The sequence below is a fragment of the Cyanistes caeruleus genome, chromosome 3, assembly GCF_971803275.1.
Source record: "Cyanistes caeruleus chromosome 3, bCyaCae1.hap1.1, whole genome shotgun sequence".
NCBI lineage: Eukaryota > Metazoa > Chordata > Aves > Passeriformes > Paridae > Cyanistes > Cyanistes caeruleus.
The window spans coordinates 43,266,088-43,288,091 of NC_141703.1; the positions used below are offsets into that span (position 1 = coordinate 43,266,088).

The 22,004-nt window shown below is 35.4% G+C and overlaps 1 long non-coding RNA gene across 1 annotated transcript; it reads left to right on the plus strand.

Annotated features, from left to right (window-relative positions):
• The first annotated feature begins 7,388 nt into the window (after nt 1–7,388).
• LOC147654119 (uncharacterized) lies at nt 7,389–21,787 on the plus strand. The gene is made up of 3 exons (XR_015284476.1): nt 7,389–7,501; nt 21,248–21,408; nt 21,491–21,787. It is a non-coding gene; the product is annotated as an uncharacterized LOC147654119 (long non-coding RNA).
• The last annotated feature ends 217 nt before the right edge of the window (nt 21,788–22,004 follow it).

The following is a 22,004-nucleotide window of genomic DNA, read 5'->3' on the forward strand; positions in this document are numbered from 1 at the left end:
TGTTTAGGATTTAGCCTCCAAATCTTGTTTCTGATACAGATAGACATATTCTGGCTTTATTTTTCTCTGTGGATTTTTTTCCCTTTTCTTCCATTCTTTTTTGTATTTGACATATCTAATTACTGAAGAAATGCATTAATTTCAGAGAAAAAATGTTTTATAGAAAATGTTTTTATTCATGTAAGAGATCCTAAAGGAATGAAAAATCTATAACCATTTATGATAAGCAGATATACAAAATAACATTAACAAAAATTCCTCAATCTTGCTACAAGCTAGTTCGCTAATGCTGACAGAAAAATACATATTTTCAGTTTTCTCAGACCTTGATATTGCTATTTCTGTCACCTTTAATTAAACTGATTCCCCATATTTAGTTGTTCAGTTGATCAACAAATTTTGCTATATTTCAAAATAAGGCAACTGAAGTGCAAACTGAGTGGAAGAACTGATCTATAACTCATAATCTCAACTTCCTAAGCAAATAGTTAACTCAGCATCTAGTAATATTCCAATTAATAAAATAGCAAAGGGAATTTTTATAGCAAAACAGGAAAATAAAAACAGGGTTAAGACCTAAGCCATCTAAAATTAATGATAATGTTTGGTTGAAACCTTCTGACTTATAAAACTCTCAAAAAATTACTAATTTTTACTTCTGCTACAATCAAGACACTAATGAGCTTTTTTAAAAAAAATTTCGATTTCTATAAATTGCAGATATTATAACATAGCAAGAATTATAGTAACAGAAAATTTGAATCAGTTACATATTTCAGTGACCAAGTCTGCAACAACAACAAAAAAATATTTCAAAGACTAATATTATAAGTAACAATTTTGACAATTTTCCTAACTGACTTGATGAGTTGTCCCCATCCAGTAGTTAAGCACCCACACAGTGTCTCTCTCCTCCTCTTAAGCAGGATGGAAGAGAGAAGTAACGTGAAACCTGAAAAATAATGGTTCAACACAGAGAGTTTAGAAAGTGAAGGATAGAGGAAAATAAATGTGATACAAAGGCAATCATTCACTACCTTTCACAAGCAGACTGGTGTCCAGCCACCTCGGAGGACAATGCCACTGCTTTTTAATCTACTACTAGTGGCCAATTTTGGGTCAGCTGTCCATGTTCCCCTCTAATTTCTTGGCCACTTTCACACTAGTTCTGGTGTGAAACTGGGGGGAAAACCAGAACACCCCTCCCCCCTAAAAAAAACAACAAAAACAAACAAAAAACACATAAGAGACTCAAAACAAAAAAAATGCAAACAAACTCCCCCCCCAAAAAAAAACCACAAACAACAACAACAAAAAAAAAAAAAAAAAAAAAAGAAAAGGGTAAATTTGTAAATTGCAAAGCCTTGATCTGTTCTAAGCATTATTTAGCAATACCCAAAATACCCAAAACACTGGAGTCTTTTCCACACTTTTGGCCAGCAACCCAAAATGCATCATCATATGGGCTGCTCTGAAGAAGGCTAGCTCCATCTCAACCAGAGCCAGTACAAATGATTTTCTTCCCAATCAAAAGATAACCTAGTTTTGATGATCAAAACATCATTTCTTAAATAGATTTTTGAGCATGGCAGTGAGTAGTAATAATTAAGAGCCAAGAGAAAGATAGTCAGATGCTTACCCAGTGTCTTAAGCATTTCAACATCAACAGTGAAAATCAGTGAAACATGTGAAATTAGTAGGATATTTTGAAATTCAGAAATGATGTCACATGAAACTTTTACAGGATGTATAAAATGAAAAAAAATCTCAGTGGGCTGTTAGACAGAGATTTATTTCTTGGTCTTCCTTGATATAAACCAAAGTTACATCCCTAGCCCAAAACTCTGGCAGCTACATCCCCTTATTCTCAGAACTATCATTTTCAGGCTTTAGCTTTCAGAATTGTGTCAGCCAGATCTTGTTGCTAATAGAGATGAGACTCTTGGAGGATAGTACTTCTCAGCATGACAGAGACAGGATAATACCCTCATAGGTGTTCTGTGACTGCGTGTTAGGACTGTGCTTGAAAGAGAGATGTAGAAGAGGTATGGAGGAATGATTGGTAGTCCTGATTGATCTGATATTTGACAAGAACATGAAGACTTAGCTTTGCTCAAAAGATGAATATGACTGACTAGGAAGACTAGTGTGACTTGAAGATAATCTGTAGTCAACAGTTACAGCAAATACCAAAACTCACAGAAATAAGACTAATCTACTATAAACAGTGTCTAGATTCTGAAATTGTAGGCAGTTCAAAATGTCGTTTTTGATATTTTGAACCCCAGGGGCTCAAACCCAATCAGAACTCCTGGGTCGCCCCCCACAAGGAGTTTTGGGTGAATGCAACAAGGCAGGAAACACATATCCTGGAGGAGGAAAAGGGAGAAGTGCCATTGTTATATTCCCCCATTAAGTGAATTCTAGAGGGAAAGAGGAGAAAAATCTAAGAGTTAAATCTCCACAATTTCATTCCTGGAGCACTGAGATGACAGCGGTGCATGATCCAAACAGCAGATTAGGCGAAAGGCCAAGTTTCTACCACAGTACTGCCAGGCAAGATGATAAAAAACCAGAACAAACAGAAATAGCTGTATGCAGCCAGCTTGGGGTTCAGTTCACATCAAGAGAGGGAGTGCACGGCGAAGCAGATGAAGGAACAAAGGAAACACTATCAAAAGCTATGAAGTCAACACTGTGACAAGCAACAGCAAGCCGGTACCTGCCAACTACCTGCTAAACTGTTACAACAACTATGAATGAACTATCACAGTCCAATCAAACCTGTAATTACCTACAAACTGCCAAGATCCAAGTTGGCTTCTAAACAAGACTTTGGTAGCTTGACCCCAGCCAAAAACTGAACATTCACACAAACACTCACTCCTTGTCCTCACCAGCAAGATGGGTGAGAAGCAGAAGAGCAAAATCTGAAATTTCACTGCCAGAGATGAAAAACATTTGATAGGTAAGAAAAAAGAGAAAAAAAAATCAAACCAAACCAAAACAAAACTAAAACAAGAGCAAAACAAAAACCCCCAAAAGCAAGCAATTTCAATTCAGCTGCTCACCTCCCCCCACAAGGAGGTCAATGCCCAGAAAGACTCTGAGCAACAGCTGCTTTGTAAATAATATCTCCCCAATCTTATTGCTGAAAATTACGTTTCATGAAATAATTTTTTGTCATTGTTTTTCTACTTTCACTGTTATGTTGACTCCCAGCCTCTTGCCCATATCTTCACTGCTGCTCACAGTAGAAGCAGACTGAAAAGCTTGATGTCATGAAAGCAAGGTCCAGCAACAGCCACAAAATTGATGTGTTATCATCATTGTTTTAGTCAAAAATCTATATCTAAAACACAGCTCGTTCTGGACTGTTGGGAAGAAAATTAACTCCATCCCAGTTAGACAACAGGTATACCTAGTTAGAAGTATACCTAGTTGGAGTTTGCTTTGAGTCTCGATGAAGGGAGATTTCATTTATTTTCAAGAAGGTATGGAAATGTTTCTGAGCTATCTATCATAATGTCTATATCTATTATCAGGTGATGTCATTAAGGATTTTCCCTCATTGATAAGCACAAAAGTTTGGGGAGACTTGCAAATCTCTTTGGGGTTAACAAAATGTCTTGACATGCTCTGAAGAGAGAAGATGTCACCAATTTAGATATTCTTGTCTGTGAGGCAGTTTGTTTGTATCATCTTGGTTTTTTGCAGTACTAAGCATGAATATTACTTCATAAACTACATTTCCATATACAGTTTAATTACACAATTAAATATATAGTGTTATGCATATGATTATATGTATGTTATGCATATATTAATTATACATAGAATTTAAAAAATATTTAAAATTGTCAAAAAAATGGAAAAAACTATTTCATTAAATATAAGATCAAGTTGTTGTTCTATTTACTGATATTAGGACATGTTCCATTAATTTTCTGGGTGAAGATTGATCTGTATGCTCTCTTTTCTGATTTGATTGACAGATAGTTTTATTAGACTTGACCTGTTAGTCATGGGGCAATATTAGTCTCACACTCTTAAAATAAAAACAGTTATACATATATATTTTATTTTATCAAAACTCCCATTTAACTTTGCAGCAGAAGTTAAATTAAATTAGCCCCTAAATACCCTCTCATACTAATTTCATGTGAAAAACCAAATCTTTGCTACAATCCAAAGCCACCACATCTACTGATTTCCCTTGGTCAGACAGATGGGTATATTGTATTTGCATGTCCTGGTTTTGGTAGTAGGGGGCTTCAGGGGTGGCTTTTGTGGCAAGCTGCCAGACATTTCCCCATGTCCAGCAGAGCCAGGTGACTCCCAGATGGACTCGCTGCTGGCCAAGGCTTGGCCAATCAGAAATGGTGGCAACACCTACATGATAACATACTCAAGAAAGAAAAAGAAAGAAAAAAAACTTACTGCGCAGAGGTAATTATGGCCAGAGAAGAATGAGGTGAGAATACGCCAAAGGAATAACTCTGCAGACTCCAAGGTCAGTGAGAAAGGAGAGGAAGATTTTACAAACACTTGAGCTGAGTTTTCACTGCAGCTAACAATGCAGCCCATGGCGAAGCAGCTGTGCCCCTGAGGCACATGGAGATCCATGGGGATACAGAAATCCACCACTGAAGCAAATGGGTGCTGAAAAGAGGGCTGGGAACCCATGAGAAGCCTGTATTGGAGCAGATTACTGGTAGGGACCTATGGACCCAACCAGAGAGGATCCCACTGTGGGCAACACACTTTGGAGCAAGCTGTGCCTGAAGGACTGCACCCCAGGGAAGAGTGACGGCTTTGCAGCAGGTTGTGGCTTGGACTCACACTGGAGTGGTTTGTGGAGAGCTGTCTCCTGTGGGAGGAACCCCATCTTGTTGTAGGGGAAGGACTCGATTTCCTGAGCAGCAGGAGAAGAAATATGATCATAACCCCCATTCCCTGTCTCACTGCATTGCTGAGGGGGAAGAAGGTAGAGCCTGGGAAGGAGAATGGGGTGTTTTTAAATGTGGTCCTTTAGGAAAACCGGAATTAAACAGACTTGAAGTTCAAGGCAACTTAACTAATGCAGTAGTATTATGCTCACTAAGGGGAAGCAATGCAATAACAAGAATTAGTGACTTGTACTGAAATGTGCAAGATGTTCTGGGTGAATTGTAGGCTTCTATTTCCTCTTAAAGTTATTAGAGATTCAACTGAAAAGAAATCAGAGATATAGTGTATATAAGAACGATGAATATATAAAATATAAACCCTGGCAATGGTATCATAGCCATATTTCTCTAGGACACAAAAAATTTGTTTATATTATTTAAATAATTCAGTTTCAAATATAAGTAAATACTAGGTATTGTAAATATAGGTTGCTTTTCTTTTTTTATCTAAGCCAGCTTTAATATTTTTTTTTTAATTATCTGTTGATTATGATTTAGCATGTTCTGTCTTTGAATAAGGTTAATGACATACCACAGCTGTCACTATTTAACAAACAGCACTCTGTTGTTACAGAGTGCCACAGCCCAGGACATCATCGGGCACCTCTGTTGGGAAGGGCACAGGGCACCAGGTGCCTCTGAGGTCAGGACAGGGTGTTAGCCTGTGGGAGATGGTTAGGATCAGGCCTAGTGGGGGGAACCAGAGTCCAACAGCCCCAGAATGGCTGGAGAGACATAGGCATGAGGCTAGGCTGAAGGTCAACTAGAAAGCTAGTCCAGCAAGGGAAATAGGGGCAGAAATGTGGCTGTGAGGGAGGTGGGCCAGGTCCACGGACTTTGTGATGGGGATTTGAGGGCAGACAAACCCTCTAGGGTGATGATGGTGGGGCTTTAGCTGGGATAGAGGCAAATTCCTTCTTAGTAGCTGTCATAGTGTTGTGTTCTGGATTTAAGATGAGAATAAAGCACACCATTTTAGGTGGGTTTGAGTAGTGTTGACCCTAAATCAGGGAATTTTCAGTTTCTCATGCTCTGCCAGTGAACATGTACATAAGAAGCTGAGAGGGAGCACAGCCAGGACAGCTGACCTAACCTGGACAAAGAGGTAGTCTATAACACAGAATGTCATGCTCAGCACATAAACTGGGGGAATTTGGCCAGGAGACACTGGGCTGCTTTGGAGCAAGCATGGCATCAGTCAGCTGGTGGTGAGCAATTGCATTGTGGCATCGCTTCTTTTGGGTGCTGATTCTCATTTTCATTACTACTGCTATCATATTATAGTTTGTTTCAATTATAAAACTGTTTTTGTCTCAACCCATAGGGCTTACTTTTTTTTTTTTTTCCTCAATTCTCTAACACACTGAGGGAAGGGAGGGGACTTTGGGGAGTTGGGGTAGGAGTGAGTATCTGTATGGTCCTTTTGTGGCTAAATCATGCCAGAAGGTCAAGCCAAGCAGACCCAGACAGTGACCTCTAGACATTGAAACAACCAGAGAAGAATGAAACAGACTACAGAAAGAAAAGGCTAAAAATGGTCTCAAAGAGACTGTAGGACTTTGGGAATGATTGTTGTGCTCTATACACATCGCTGACCACTTCCCAGCAAAGAAGGAAGGATGGAGGTGATTGATGATGGGGCTTTTCTCAGTGGAAACCTGAAGATCCAGGGACCATCACAGATAATGAGCACAACCCTGTGGCAGAGGGACAGGTGCAATAAGGACTTTCGTTTAATACTCATTGATGTATTATTATAATAAAGATTTTCCTAGATTAATTCAAAGTGTGTTATTGTAACTGGACTAATGTGACTCTTTGCTCCATTTCAGTTTGGTAACTCAGAATTTATTTAGGCAAATGATACTTGACCTTGTTCTAGACATGAATTCCATTTTCTCTATGTATAATTTTGACTGCAACAGTACAGGTGATAAATACAACTGTTGCTACTTAATATATAATAGAAAACAACTGTTGATACATTGAAAGGGTGTCTTAACTATCCTAAAATATATTAATCAATTCAATAACTGAAGGAAAGGTACTGAAAGGGTTATTCTCTCTTTCAGAAATAGTATTCAAATAATCAGTTTTAAATTTTGTAGTTATTCCAGAATAGCCCTGCAGTACTAACAGACTTACCAAAAATCTAGAAAATAAAATCTTCAAGCTGAACATCAATAGAATGTATCATAAACTGTTAGAAAATGTGTAATCCCCTTAGAAATTTCTCTTTCACAACCATCCTGTATTTTAAGCAAAGCTGTTAATTTAAATTTCAGTATTTATGCTAGAAATATATTCCAGTTTCTTTCTTAAGTAATATGTCATAATTTAATATTTATAACATAATCTCCAAATATTATTTAGTATATAGCAACAATGAGTTAATAATAATAATATTAATAATAATAATAATATTTTTTAGTATCAAAGTCCTACAGACGGAAATTATCATGCAAGAGCAACCCTGGGTGTTGTAATCTCCCATCTGCTTTAGAAATGTGCAAGTAGAAAATTATCATGAAGAATTATTTGGAGATAAAAGGGTGAGTTGTATAACATGTTTTTTTCTTGTTGAAAAAACCTCATGCACAGAAAAATATTTGAAGCTTACTTAATGTCTAATTTTTAAATAATTTAGGCATCACATTTTTTACTGAGATATGCCTACATGCTACGCTGAATGGTTATTTGATATGTTGGAAGGTTAGGTCTGTGTTTTAAACACTGGTGGTCCTGTCAATAAAAAGATGGTACATCCAGGTTATCTCTGTACAAGTTATGTGACTGTTCCAGTAATAAAGAGAAAGTGACCATGACATCTCTTGCCATTTCAATAAACAGTCCCTGATAATGTCTAACTTAACATAAGCCATCTTAAATAATTTAAACTTTTGTTTTTATGGGGGGGATTTCACTTTTCTTTCCAATTTGATTTTTTTCCTTGCATTACATCTTCATCCAACTTCTCCCACTTGCAAATTTGTGTTTCACTATTGTTAACCTTCTGTCATTTAGAATTATTAAACAGTTAATAATGTGAAATGTTGTAAACATCCACTGCTATGATCTTAATCATTCTATATTCATATCATTCTGACAAAAAAATAGAATTTTAAATCCTCCTGACAGAAAAGGCTTTTTGAAACTTATGTAAAGTTCTATTTCTTTTTTGCTGGCTATATGGTTTATTTTAAGATGGATTTTTGAATTGTATTATCTACCTTGCAGAACACTTGCAGGACCTGATCTATACTGCTAATGAATCTACAGATGTATCTATTCTTAGGAAACTGGAAATTTAGTGTGACCATGTTAAAGACAGAAAACCAGATAAACCCAGATCTTTTTTCAAATTCTCAATACGCATTGCTGGTGCTCAGTTCTTAATCATTATTAAACATTGTAATTACATATGCAAACAAATTATTCTTTATGAAAAATATATTAATATATATTATAAATAATAAAATATAAATATAAATAAATGCTTTTTCTTTCCATTTTTTTCCAGTTAGTCAGTTTAATTGTGTAGATAAGTGCAATTACAATATTACATTATATTTCTTAGTGAACTGATGCAACCTCAGAGTGGCTGTACAGGTTTTGTTTTCATTTTTATCTTTCCCAGTTATTTCCCTTATTAAAAACTACTAAAGTGACTATGTATATCCTCACAGTTATAATACATTTCAGTGCTGTGTTGCTAAAAATAATTGTGGCAACAGGCATTATCTGAGTTGTTGATTTACACCTAGTTTAAGTAGTTAATCACAGTTTAGATTTACATCTTAGAAGAAGCTAGATGATCTGTACAGGAAACATCTCAGGAAAATGCTTAGCTAGGGGAAAAATGTTTCTTATACTTTCTTAGATGCCGAAAACATTCACCCTTCAGAACCTATGTAGTTGTCAACCAGAAGGGCTATTTTACATTGAGTTAGTGATGCACATAATGGATAATCCAGGTTTACATCTCTACATGATGGATACCATGTGACTACTTCTTAAGGTCAGCGTATCTAATCAATATTTTATTTAATAATGAGAGTATAGTTATTGCACAATTACTCAATGTACCTAGAGATAAATATGTATTTAACCATAAACACATAGAGAGAGTCTACTTGAAAACTTAGATGAATCCACTCAGAAACTGTAACTTTCATTGTGAGATAATATTAAAGTGTATTCTCCAAGGGACTCTTCAAAGATGAGTCCTTATTCTAGGACTGATTGATTGCTGTTACAGAGGATCCTGAAAGGGGAGCAAGACCCTATAGCTGGACAAACTCTCCATGGATAGACCTAGACAATAGTGCTTTGACTAATATTGTAGCATCTCATGGTTTTCATCATCAGAAGGTATACAAGATTTTATAATCTTTCTAGTAAGTTTTCTTGTCTATTATATTTCTCTACCTTACAAGTGTTTGTGCCTTTCTTCTTGGAGTCAAGAAGGAACAGGCACCTTGCACCTTTTGTAAGCACAAAAACTTACACTGCAGAAAATCACGTTCAATGCTCACAGCTATCTGTGGCAGTTTCAATAATCAGATAAAATTAGCAGAAATAAAAAGAACACCATATATTATAAACACAGACCAAACTCATCAAGTGATCAAAATAGGTTTGATTTCTCAGGGACTCTGAGTATCTTTCAGAAACACTGATAGGAGTTGGTCAATGACTCTTCCACTCACTGGAGCAAGAGGAGATAATCTTCTGCTCCAGATGACATGACATAAGGTTATAGAAAGCTATAAGCTGTTTTTGTGGCTTACTTAAATATATAGCGGAAGTGACATAACCGGAAATGTAGTGATCAAAAAAGAACCAGATATAGAAATTTTTATAAAATAAAAAGAGGAAGGAATAATGATTGCCTGGAGATACCATGGAAAAGATATGGCAAGGTTTTATTGGTCTGCAACATTTTCTTCTATGAAAATATATTAAAAGGTAAGTCAAATTTCTATTAGTATAGTAAAAATATTTTAAAGACAGTCTTTACTCAAGTTTGATCTCATAAAATACATTATAAAGACATTCTGTTGTGTTGAACGACTTGCTCTGAAACATAACAGCTATCTAGGTCACTGTTAAATCCCAACAATTCTTCCACAGAACCATCCCCATTCATCATTAAATTTTAAACTAAAGGGTTTTAAGAAATATGTAGACCTTGTATCATGGCTGTCTGCACCATCAGTTGTCCCTGTAGCACGGTTTAAAGCACTAAAATTAAAAACCCTTACTAATACATTATCTAAGTATGTGACATTACAGTAGAACATAAAAGATGTTTCAAATCAGATTTGTTGTTGTCTAGGAAAGAAAATTGGTTCAGTAGAATGAACACAGAATATTGCATCTTTTCAGATAGTTTCAGATGCTTTTTTCTTGACGTTATTAGTTTTAACCAAGCAGTCAATTTAAATGCTCTCTTGCCATATACTACTGAACTTTTACCAAATTGAAATTATTTTTAAGCTCTCTTGGATTTTTGTGGACAAAAACTGAGTTTATAATTACTCTGTTGATGTCTGAACCTGAGATATCTTGGAAATTGTTTATGGTATTCTGAAATTATCTTTATCCATATAAAATGAAAAACATAAAATGTTAAAGAAAATTCACTTTAATAATATAAATTAACACATAACTGAATAGTTTTGCAGTATATTGCTATAGCAACAAAGCAAAATGCTTTGCTCATTAATTTACTGTAAAAGGTGTTTGATATGTGATGATAGATAGCACAAAGAGCACATGTGTTGTATAAAGACCTCATTCATTCAAAAAGTACCAAGATAATACAGAAAAGTGTAATTTAACCAATATAATAGGGATGATAATGGGGATCAATGTATGGTAGACACAAATCTCTATTAAGGAACAATTAAAAAACTTTTGTCTAAACCTTGATAGCTACTGACTCTTGTGAAAAGAAAAGATGTCTTCATTTCACAGAAAGTTAGAAGTGCCTTTGTCTGGTAACATAATTCAATTTACTTGTTGGCTTATCTTCCATTATAATTTTTAAAAAAATATACTCATACCTTTGACATCACAGAGAAACAGCTTTTTCAGTAATAATCTTAATTTATGTTAACTTTCCAGTAATAACTTAGAACTTGGATTTTTTAACAGCAATTTTTCAAGTTAATTGTTCAAGATCAGTCATAAAATGATGGGAAGAAAAGATGGTTTTCCTGGTTTTAGTTTTACCAAGGCCAATTTCAGAAATCTTAAGTGGCTGTTTCCTTGACATTAGAATTAAATTATCTCCTGATCTTTACTCAGCAGCTATTTCCTCAAATTTTAAATCAGTCAAATGCAATGATGAATTTCTGTATTTTTTACAGTAAAGGCAAAATTACCAGCAGTTTATTTTCAAGGCTGAAAACTGTTGATTTTTACACTGACACTCAGTTCTGCAGTGTAGTGAACTTCAAAAATAACAAGAATTTTCCAAACTGCTGGGACTCATATTCATCTGACTGTAAAGCCAGTCACTTGGAAGCCCTCTGTAGTCAACAAAGAGAAATATTATTTACTTAAAATGTTTTTTCCTGCCCAAAGATATCAAAAATAAGCTTAAAGAATACTAAAAAGGACTTTTTCTTTGTATGTTTGGGAATTCTCATTCAAGCAAGATGGGTTCAAACTTCACCAGACTGTGAAGGAAATTATCACCTGATACATTTCTTCTCACAATTTTGCATGTGCTATGTATTCATCCTCATTTACATAAGGCATATCACAGGCATTACCATTTGAAATATAAAACAATCAGCAATAGATGTGAACTCTTCATGTCTACAATCTTTTCACTTTATAGGGAGAATTAATATATTTTTAACTGTTATATTGTGGTAAAGCCTGTTTCCCACTCTATCATTTTAAGAACAAATTTCTGGTCTTCTCTCTATTTTAGAAAAAAAAAGAGTTGTGAATGTGTTCTAGAGATTCAGATTCATGTATTGCTTCCAGAGCTGAGTTGCAGTATCTGCTTAGTGTATTTCACTGCAAATGTGAGGGAAATAAATATATTTTTAAACTCACTTATAAACTTCTTTCTAAAGGTTTCTTTTGGGAGGAATACAAGACACTGACAAAATGGTAATTTTTTTTAACATTTCAGTACATATGAATATTGTATTAATCTTTATAAGTAAAAGATGCATAATTTCAAAACTTCCACAGATTTTTTTTCCTCAAGTTCTATTCCCTAAATAAAGCTTTTAGAAGTCCCTGCACCTGCAAGAAAAAACTGTCAAACTGGAGAAAGGCAGCTGTCAGGATTTTAATTTCATAGGAAAATATTTTTATAGAACTCTGACTTAGAAAAATACTGCATAATCAGTAGCTTTCATTTAGTAGTGGAGGCTGAGATGTACACATGAATGAGAATTTTTTTTCCCTTGCAGGTTTAGAAAATAATTTCATAGAGCATTTTTAGAAATTATTTGCCTGTATATTCACATTTCTGTTGTTCTTTTCATATGATCTGATGGTATGATCTACCTTTTTTCCCAGGTTTCAATAAAGTTATGTTTTCAAAATGCTACAGTATCAAACAATCTTATGGGTTATAATTAGAAAACATATAATAAATTTAGTAAAATATTTTTAATAGTCTGAAAATTATTTTTATAACTTTTGATGGCCTGCTGTTATCAGCCCACTTTCATTAGCCAAATTTATCAAAATCTAACAAATTTCCATGGAGATAGGACGCTAATTTTCTTTCTCAGTGAAATATATGTACAGAAGAGTTACTATAATAAAATTGTAGAGTTAATTGAACAACAGAGTCATCTTGTAACAAAATTTCAATTTCAGTTTCCAGAACAAAATATGAAATTCTAGTTATAATTCATGTTCTGGTAATTATAACATATTTTCTAAATATAAGAATTCATTTTTATCATGTAAATGTAACAGAGAGACAAATACTGAGATCCTGGAACTGTAATTATGTTCTCAATGTACCCTTATTTTATTGCCATTTACTGTAATTTCTGTCAGGTGGCTGTTCTATATTTTATTGATTTTATAAGGTTGCTTAATATATATAGATCCAGCCAAGAGGAAAAAACTAAGCATGTAAAGTAGTACTGATAACAAAAAAATCACTTCAGTCGAACCAACCATATGAAGTGCACATAGGGAAGTGCCAGATTCTCCGCCTGGGATGGAGCAACGCTGGTTGTACACACTGGGGAATGAGATGCTGGAAAGCAGCACCGTGGAAAGTGACTTGGGGGTCCTGGTGACTGGGAAGTTAAACATGAGTCAGCAGTGCCCTGACAGCCAGGAGGGCCACCCATGTCCTGCTGCCATCAGGCACAGCATGGCCAGCCAGGCAAGGGAGGGCACTGTCCCATTCTGCTCTGCTCTGGGACAGCCTCACCTCAAGTGGAGGGAGCAGTTTTGGGCACTGCAATATGAGAAAGACATTAAACTATTAGAGAGCACCCAAAGGAGGGCAGCAAAGATGGTGAAGGGCCTGGAAGGGAGGCCTTATGAGGAGCAGCTGAGCTCACTTGGTCTGTTCAGCCTGAAGGAGACTGAGGGGAGACCCCATTGCAGTTACAGCTTCCTCGTGAGGGGAAGGAGACGGGCAGACACTGATCTCTTCTCTTTGGTGACAGTGACAGGACTGAGGGAATGGCCTGAAGCTCTGTCAGGGGAGGTTTAGGTTGGATATTAGAAAAAGGTTCTATGTGGCTGGGAACTGGAACAGGCTCCCCAGGGAAGGAGTCACAGCACCAGCCTGACAGAGTTCAAGAAGTGTTCGGACAATACTCTCATTCTTTCATACAACAGGAGAATGGCAGAGACATTGCACCCTTTAGTGACTAGTTGTCCCATGTAAAAAAAGTAAGATTAATCTCTGGCTGAGGAGTCTGAATAGCATACTGCAGCATGTGGGATTTAGTTTCCTGCATTTTTCCTTGGCAGACTTTATAAGGCAGGAATATGAAAAGTCATGGAAGTTTACTAGCCCAGGGGAAAAAATCTGTTCATTGTTCTTCTTTTATGGAAGCAGAAGATAATTCAAGAAACAAAACAAATACAAAACCAAAAGATTACCAAAGGGCAGGTTTTTTATGTATTTGATCATTGAGTAAATTTAAATTACAAAAACTCTATTCTTGTCCTCTTGGTTAGAAGACAATTTTCATGTCCTCATACACTTATCAAACTGACTGTGTTATTTGAGGTGAAGGTAACTAATTTTCAGTTTTTTCCTAGAGGAGAAGCTTAATGACTTAGCTAAAATAAATATATAGGCATAACACATACATGTAAAAACTCCACTAGAAATCTAAACAGATCAGCTGACTGTACAGACACATTTAATATATTTTTTTGTTAAGTAAAATAACTCCATGCAGGTATAAAAAGAAGTGATTTGGCTGTCATCATAAAGAATGAGTTGGCCAAAATAAGATCATTTAAATAAGACAACAAACACAGCAAGAAAAGAAAACACTAAATGTGGCTTACTACAGGCTTAGCACACTGATTTTACCTCTTCTGATACTCTCATACTATCTATTTTCCAATATATTCAAAATACTTTTAGGTCTAGATGTAGAAAAGGCCTTATTTAGGCAATCCACACTAAACATAAAGCAATATTTCAGTGCATTAAAGACAACTTGGTGAAATGAATATATAACGTCAAGACATCAATGTTAAAAAGTCCGGTGTTAAAGTATTTGGGAACATGAATCATGCATATCCATATATAAATGCTGATAAAGCACCAGCTTGTAATCTGATGCCAAGTGACACTGAAGAGCTTTTATCTAAATTGGGTAGAGCTTCTCCCTTTGTAGTCACTCTGTCATGGAAAAAAGTAATTCATGTGGTAAAGACCGCAAACAGGGTCTGAAATGACAGATAAATAGGATAGAAAATCAAGGGTTCAGAATGAGTTTAAAAGAAAACACTAAATTCTATAGTGAAAATTCCTTAGATACTTGCAGGTAGTTTCATTTTATATGAGTTCAGTTTCCTTAGGCCACAGTTATAGTCTAAAATAATGTCTTGGTTTTTCTTCAGTTCATTAAAAGATAAAAGTTAATTCTATCTCAAAACGACTGATGGTTCATCTAAAAAACTTACCTCTTTTTATTTTAAGGAAGACTGGGATTTCCATACTACAGGACCCTAAAATCATATTTCTGAAAACAAATATCTCTATTTGAGTTAAATCTAAACCTTTTTTCTTTTTTTTCTTTTTACAGATGAGATACTGTTCTTGATTTTTTTATTTTCACAAAAATTTAAATTTAAAGGAAGAGTTGTTTGTTTACTTTCTTCTCTTTTTAATCAAACTGTTTAAGCAATTTGGAGGTGAGAATAAAATCAAAATAACATATACAGTGGGTCAACTACAGTCTAGTTTCACAGATTATAAAATAAAGTCTGGAATAATGAATTTTCAGTGCTTATTTGCAGCTATGATGTATGGAACTAGACTAGAAGATATTAAAGTATTTAAACCTGTCTCCCTGTACAGTGTTTTCCATTAGCACATTAAGGTAAAATCAGTGCAGTGATGCTCAGAGGCCATCTAGTTCCAAGCTGCTTGCCACGAGCAAGGATGCCACTCACTAGATTGGGCTGCTCAGGGCCCCATCCAGCTCAGCCTTGAACAAGGATGAGGCATACACCATTTCTCTGGATAACCTGTTCCAGTTACTAATGTCCAAGTCAAGAATTTCTTACTAAACTCTAATCTAAATCTACTCTCTTTCAGTTTAAACCTCTTCCCCCTTGCCCTGTCACTATCTGCCCATGTTAAAAGTGTCTCTCCCTTTTTTATAATCCCCCATTAAGTGGTGGATGGCTGCAATGAGGTCCCCCCAGAGGATTCTTTTTTCCATGCTTTTCTGGAGGTGGCTGAACACCTGCTTGCAAATGGAAAGTGATGGATGAATTCCTTTTTTTGCTTTGCTTGCATGCAAGGTTTTTGCTCCAGTTATTAAGCTGTCTTTATCTCAGTTCAGGACTTTTCTCACTGGAAGTAAAAAAACATATGGGATTAGTTGTCTAACTATAAAAGTACAAGAAAAATATCTCCAGACCTACGCTAGTCATCCTTGGATCTTTTTATAACCAGCTGAGAGAAAACAAAGTGTTGAAAGGTCATGATTTATCTCAAGGGACATATCTAAAAGTAGGTTAGATCACTTATGCCCTTAAAATATTTGTTTCTTTCCACTGACTCTAAAGATCCAGGAGAGAATAGCTGACACATTCACAACAGATAAATAGTTTCTTCTTTCAACCCTGTGTTTCCTTCATTTCATTCAGATCAGAGAGAATCTGAGATACTTCTTTTATCCCTCTCTTCTGAACTTTCCAATTTTCTCTTAATGCATAGAGCCACAGGAACCCAAAAGAAACTTCTTGATCCAAAGACCAACTTTTATACTTCTCTGTTTTCCCCTTTTTATATTATCACAATTTAGATAATATTATTTCTATAATTTATGCATAGTCTCATTAGACAAGTAAAGATAATCAGGTATCACTGGAACATTTACAGTTAAATTTACAGGTTGCCTAGTAAGGTAAAACTTTCTTTAAAAAATTGTTTTCTAAAATCTCCTCCCTGAGAGAAAAAAAAAACCCACAAATTCTTAATGTTTAATCAAAATTCAATATTACTTCTGTGTGGATCTTTCAGATTTCTTCTGAGCACAGAGAATGAAAAATTAGGTTGGATTCATATTTAAATTGAATATTTGTTAACTGAAGCAAACTGAGCATGCATAAATATGCAGACCCTTATGAGAAGCACATGTGAGTGCTGAGGAAGGTGGTTGATGACATTGCAAGGACAACCTCAATAATCTTTGATCAATCATGGTGACTGGGAGAAGTGGCTGAGAACTGAAGGAAAGGAAGCTGAAATCTTACCTTAAAGAAAGTGAAAAAGAAGGGACTGGAGAAATACAGCTCAATTAGTCTCACCTAAGTCCCTGAGAGCAGCTAACCCTGGAAATCATTTCCAGGCACATGAATACCAGGAAAATCATCAGGAATAGTTAGCATGTATTCACCAAGGGGAAATCAGGCTTGACTTGATAAACTTACATAATGAAGTAGCTGTCCTGATAGATGAGAGAAGAGAGTGAATAATGTCTACCCAAACTTCACTGAGGCCTTTCACTCCATCTCTCATGAGATTGTCATAGACAAGCTGTTGGTGGGCTGGGTGAGCAGACAGCGAGGCAGACATTGAAAACTGGCTGAGTGGCTGGGCCCAGAGGATGGTGATCAGCAACATAAGGTGTAGCTGAAGGCCAGTAATGGGCACTGTGCCCCAGAGGTACTGGGTATGGTCCTATCCATCATCTTCATTAATGATCTGAGCAGTGGGATAGGCTGTACCCCCCACAAGGAGACAAACGACACCAAACTGAGAGGAGTAGGTGATATGCCAGAGCATTGTGCTCTCATGAAACAAGGGCTGCAACCTGTTCTAGTGGGGAAGAATCCCTTCCCAAGATGGTGGGGTTGAAACTAGATGATTTTTAAGGTCCCTTCCAATTCAAGACTATCTATGATTTCTAAGATTTCCATGATTACTTGGAACAAATGTACGAAAGCAGCTCAATAGAGGGTTTATAAAATGTTTTATCAAGTTTAGTATTCTTAGAATTAAGACCTATGCAACTTAACAAAAAATAAGATAGGAAATAAAATATATATGAAACAATATAGAAGCTGGTAACTCTCAGTGTATTAATTTCAATAGAAACAAATTAGTTTCCTCCAAACTGTGTGGATGTGACTTCTCATAAAAGAAGAAACTGACTTCCTCCTGATTTTTGATATTTTTGGCCAAGCTACATTAGTTGTTTTCCCAATTCACCAGACAACAACATTGCACCTATTGGGCAAGTGTGTTGCTTCTTAACTATTGTTTTTTAAATAGACTCCCTCGCTAGCTACTGTCAAGTTGAGAAATACCTCAGTATTTCTCAGTATCATATGTTACTGGCACTGTAATACAAAGAGTAACTTTGAATCAAAGTGGGTAACTTGAGTGTGCAACTTGAAACACTGACCTATGGTATGTATACCTACGTAGTTCAGTTCTAGATTTTCCACTTAATTTAGATTAAAGAGGTAGGTACCCTGAATAATCTCTGTACAGGTGAAAGTAAGCTAATTAATCAATACAATTACAACTCCAATCAAGTAAATTAAGTTTCAGTGATTAATTCTTTCAGAACACAGCTGCAAGCATCTTCCATTTAAACCATGAAACCTAAGTAGGGATTAATTGGAAATTTGCAAATTACCATAATGGTTTGATCAAGCTGGGCAGACTAGTCCAACCAGTAGTTTTACCTCATCCAAATGCAACATTTCTGGCAACGTTTCAATTTATGGGTGAAAAATTTTGTCAGCATATTTCAAACTGAGAATGGGACACCATGAAACATGTACAATTATTCCTTGGGGTTTTTTGCTTATTAATATTTTTTCTATTTTTTCCCATGTGCAATAATGTCTTCTTTTTTTAGTTTGTTTTTTTTTTTTTTGTTAACTTAAATATTAAACTTGGATGTCAGAATTTTTTACTCAACATCATATAAAATTTTCTTCTGAAAGATTTTTCTTTAGAAGCTTGCTTCAATTGCTTTTTTTTTTTTCCTTCTTTTTCTTTCTCAGTCAGTAGTGCTTCACCATATGGCAGCAGGCTTTTAGCTAATAAGATGGCACTTAGAGAAGAAAGGGATGAATATTGTTTATGGTAAACTTTATATCACAGGTACACTTCCAGATAAAAAGAGCGTGTTCAAGTGCCAGCAAGGCATAGCACATTTGATTATATTGCTTGCCATCTCAGTGAAACAAACAAGGACTGAATATTCAGTCTTGACATATTTTAAACTACATTATTTTCCCTCATGGCCATGAAATGTCTTTAGTATCAAAGTGAAGAGAGCTTATTAGACTTCACTAAAAATCTCAAGGAAATGCTTAATCATGATAGATCAGGGTCTGCAAGTCCTGGGAAAAGGTATTTTATCAAAGCATTTAGATGAAACACTTTTTGGAAAGCTTGTTTGTAGGAAAGTAACCTATTGTTTGCTTCAGTTGGTATTTCTGCTTATGTTACACAAATAGAAGAACTAGAATTGCTTGGTGACTGTGATTATTACTTCTAAATGCCACCTCAGTGTTGGAAGGTCAGGTTGGCACAGAGGGTCAGGCTAAGATGAAGATGACTGTCAGACAATATAGAGCTCATCTGAAACTTTACATTAATCTTTAGACTTGGTCATATATCTGATTGTGTAAACTTAATGTTATTGGACAACTTAATTACAACGTCTCCTGGAGGTTACTTTGGTTACAAGCAAATGAATAACATGAACAAAAAGGTGAATAATATTTGGGGGAAAAAAAGTAAGTTTACAGAAAGTTTACAGTAAGTTTACAGAAATCAAGGATGGAATTCAATTCCAGACCATATCTTCCTAAGTTGAAGTGTCTAGATGTAATGCCTGTTGGTTGTAAGTTTACACTATCAGGATACTCAAATTAAAACAAATCCACAGTTCATTGGTTTCGTCATAGGCGTCTCATAAGACTTGAGGCTCATTAGAGAAAGCCACCTGGCTGGATGCTAGTGATACAGAAATACTCTAGTCTCCTCCAAAACCTGTATCAGAATCTTAAGGCTTACAAGAGTGCTTCAGATCCCTAGACACTAGACATACTTTTTCACAATTATGTTTCATCCCTATTCAATATGGTTGATGGAATCTGGAGATCTGAGTTATCTTATGATTAAGTTTAATTGTTTATATTTCAATGGAATATTATTACTGATCTTTTTCATCATTAACAATCTTAGTATGCTTCTGCAAAATCCCCATTATGAAGAACTTTACATAATGTAAACTTTATATACTGTCAGTCTTGGAAATACAAATCCAATTCAGTATATTGCTTTATCCCTAGATATTGTCTTTTGTCTTCACAACATGATATAATGATCATCCTTTGTTTATGAAGTTAACATCTAATGGAAATGTTCACACACAGCCACCCCTGAATCTGTGGAGCATGAGAATCTAACGTAATTTCAGTGAAGATTTATTTGGTGTGTAATGTCTTTTCTCACCTAAAATTTACCATCAGAGGAATTCAGTTTGATATTTGAAATAGTGTCATGTTTTATAGTTATTGTTTCCTTCTGTTGCTATAAAAGTAAGGGACCTTTAACATCTCTCATCTTGTACTGAAACTGAAATAAAGTGTAAAGATAAGTGTATATAGATACAAAGTATTATTTGCTCTGAGCTGTAACAGCTGTGTTACAATGTTTACTGCCACGAATTAGGAATTTCCAGATGGAAACCATGTTGTAATTCATGAACTTTCTTGGGAAAAAGACGTTGTATGCTCTTGGATAAAATAGACCGATATCAATCACTGCATAAAGAAAACTCCATTTGGGTTAAATAAATCTGATTTGTTACAAGAAGGACCCAAAATCAGCAGCTTTCATTGTGTATTTTTAGGTCTAATAATGAAGCAATGACTCATTCCCAACTACACAGTTTTCAGAGAGATATGTTGATATAAAAGCTAGAGCAATACAACTGATTCTAGACTGTATTTTAAAATATTCAGCAGTCAACACTTTATTAAACACTATTAACAAAGCTGATTAAATAATTTAAATTTAATTAATTTAAAGCTTGTTGTAAACCTAATTTACAGAGGCATTTTTAAAAGCAAACCAAGCATAAGAGGGAGAGCAAATGGAAATATGAATATTGTTAGTCTATGCTGACTTTGATTTTCAGGCTAAATGAAAACAGTTTCACAGAGAGAATATCTACATTTGGAAAGGTTTTCCCTTTTATCCTGCAGAGGAATTTGTTACTTCCTGTGGTTTATTTACCTTGAAAACATGCATCTGTTGTACAAACAGAGGAAGAAATATACAAAAGTAAATAGTAAAAAGGTATCACTTGAACTGTTTCTGAAAAAAACATTTTTCCATTTGGTAAATCTTCTAATAGACTTTCCACAGATCACATCCACAGACACTTCAGAGAAAGAAAGAAAATTAAACAAAAACACCTTACTTGGGCATTGATTTTGAAGAAATCAATAAAATTTCAAAGGAATCTCAATCTAAGAAATATTTAGGATATTAACTATTTTTCTCCTAGAGATGTAGTTCCAAAAGTACTGTACTAATTCCTTAATTTTCTACTTACCTACACTTTCAGAATCCCAGAGAGCAGTGATTCTAACTGGAGACTGTTGCATGAGGAGATGCTGATCCACCCAACAGTCAGGATGAATACGTGCAAGTCTGTCAGATGCTGTGAACAGCTCTTTGCCTTCAGGCCTGTGAGTGCCAAACATCCTCCTTGGCCCCTGGATAAAGGTAGCCAACAGATTGTGACAGTAGGCATCTCCCACTTGGCAATGACACTACACCAACTACAATTCCTTTTCTCTTTGTTAAGGTAAAGCAGGATGTTCTCATGTGAACATCCTTGTGCTCCACCGTGGAAATGACAAATAGATTCCTTTTCTTCTGACAGCATGCTATCAAAACTGTAAAGAACAGGGAGCCAAGGAAAATCTAAGTGGACCTGATCTCTGTCATGTGCCTTCCCCAAATAGCAGATCCTTCCAATTCAACAATACATGGAAGGTTATGGAAGCGATGTAAGGTCATCTACACTTTGCACTCTGGTTTTTCTGTTTGGTTTTCTTTTAACTCTCATGTTAGTGCTGATAAATGTCATTTTAATTAAATACTTTGTGGTGTTTGAGCGCTTTTTTGACTGGGACAACTAGAAACACTTGTACAGGTGCATTACATTTTCCAGTTTAAATATAGATCAACAGTTTAGTAGATCATAGAATTTTATTTAGAATATTCTTGTGAATAAATCGAGGGGGGTATGCATTTGGTTATAAGACCCTAAATTTTGGCAATGTGCATTTGTTTTAAGGTAAATATGTAGAAAAAGA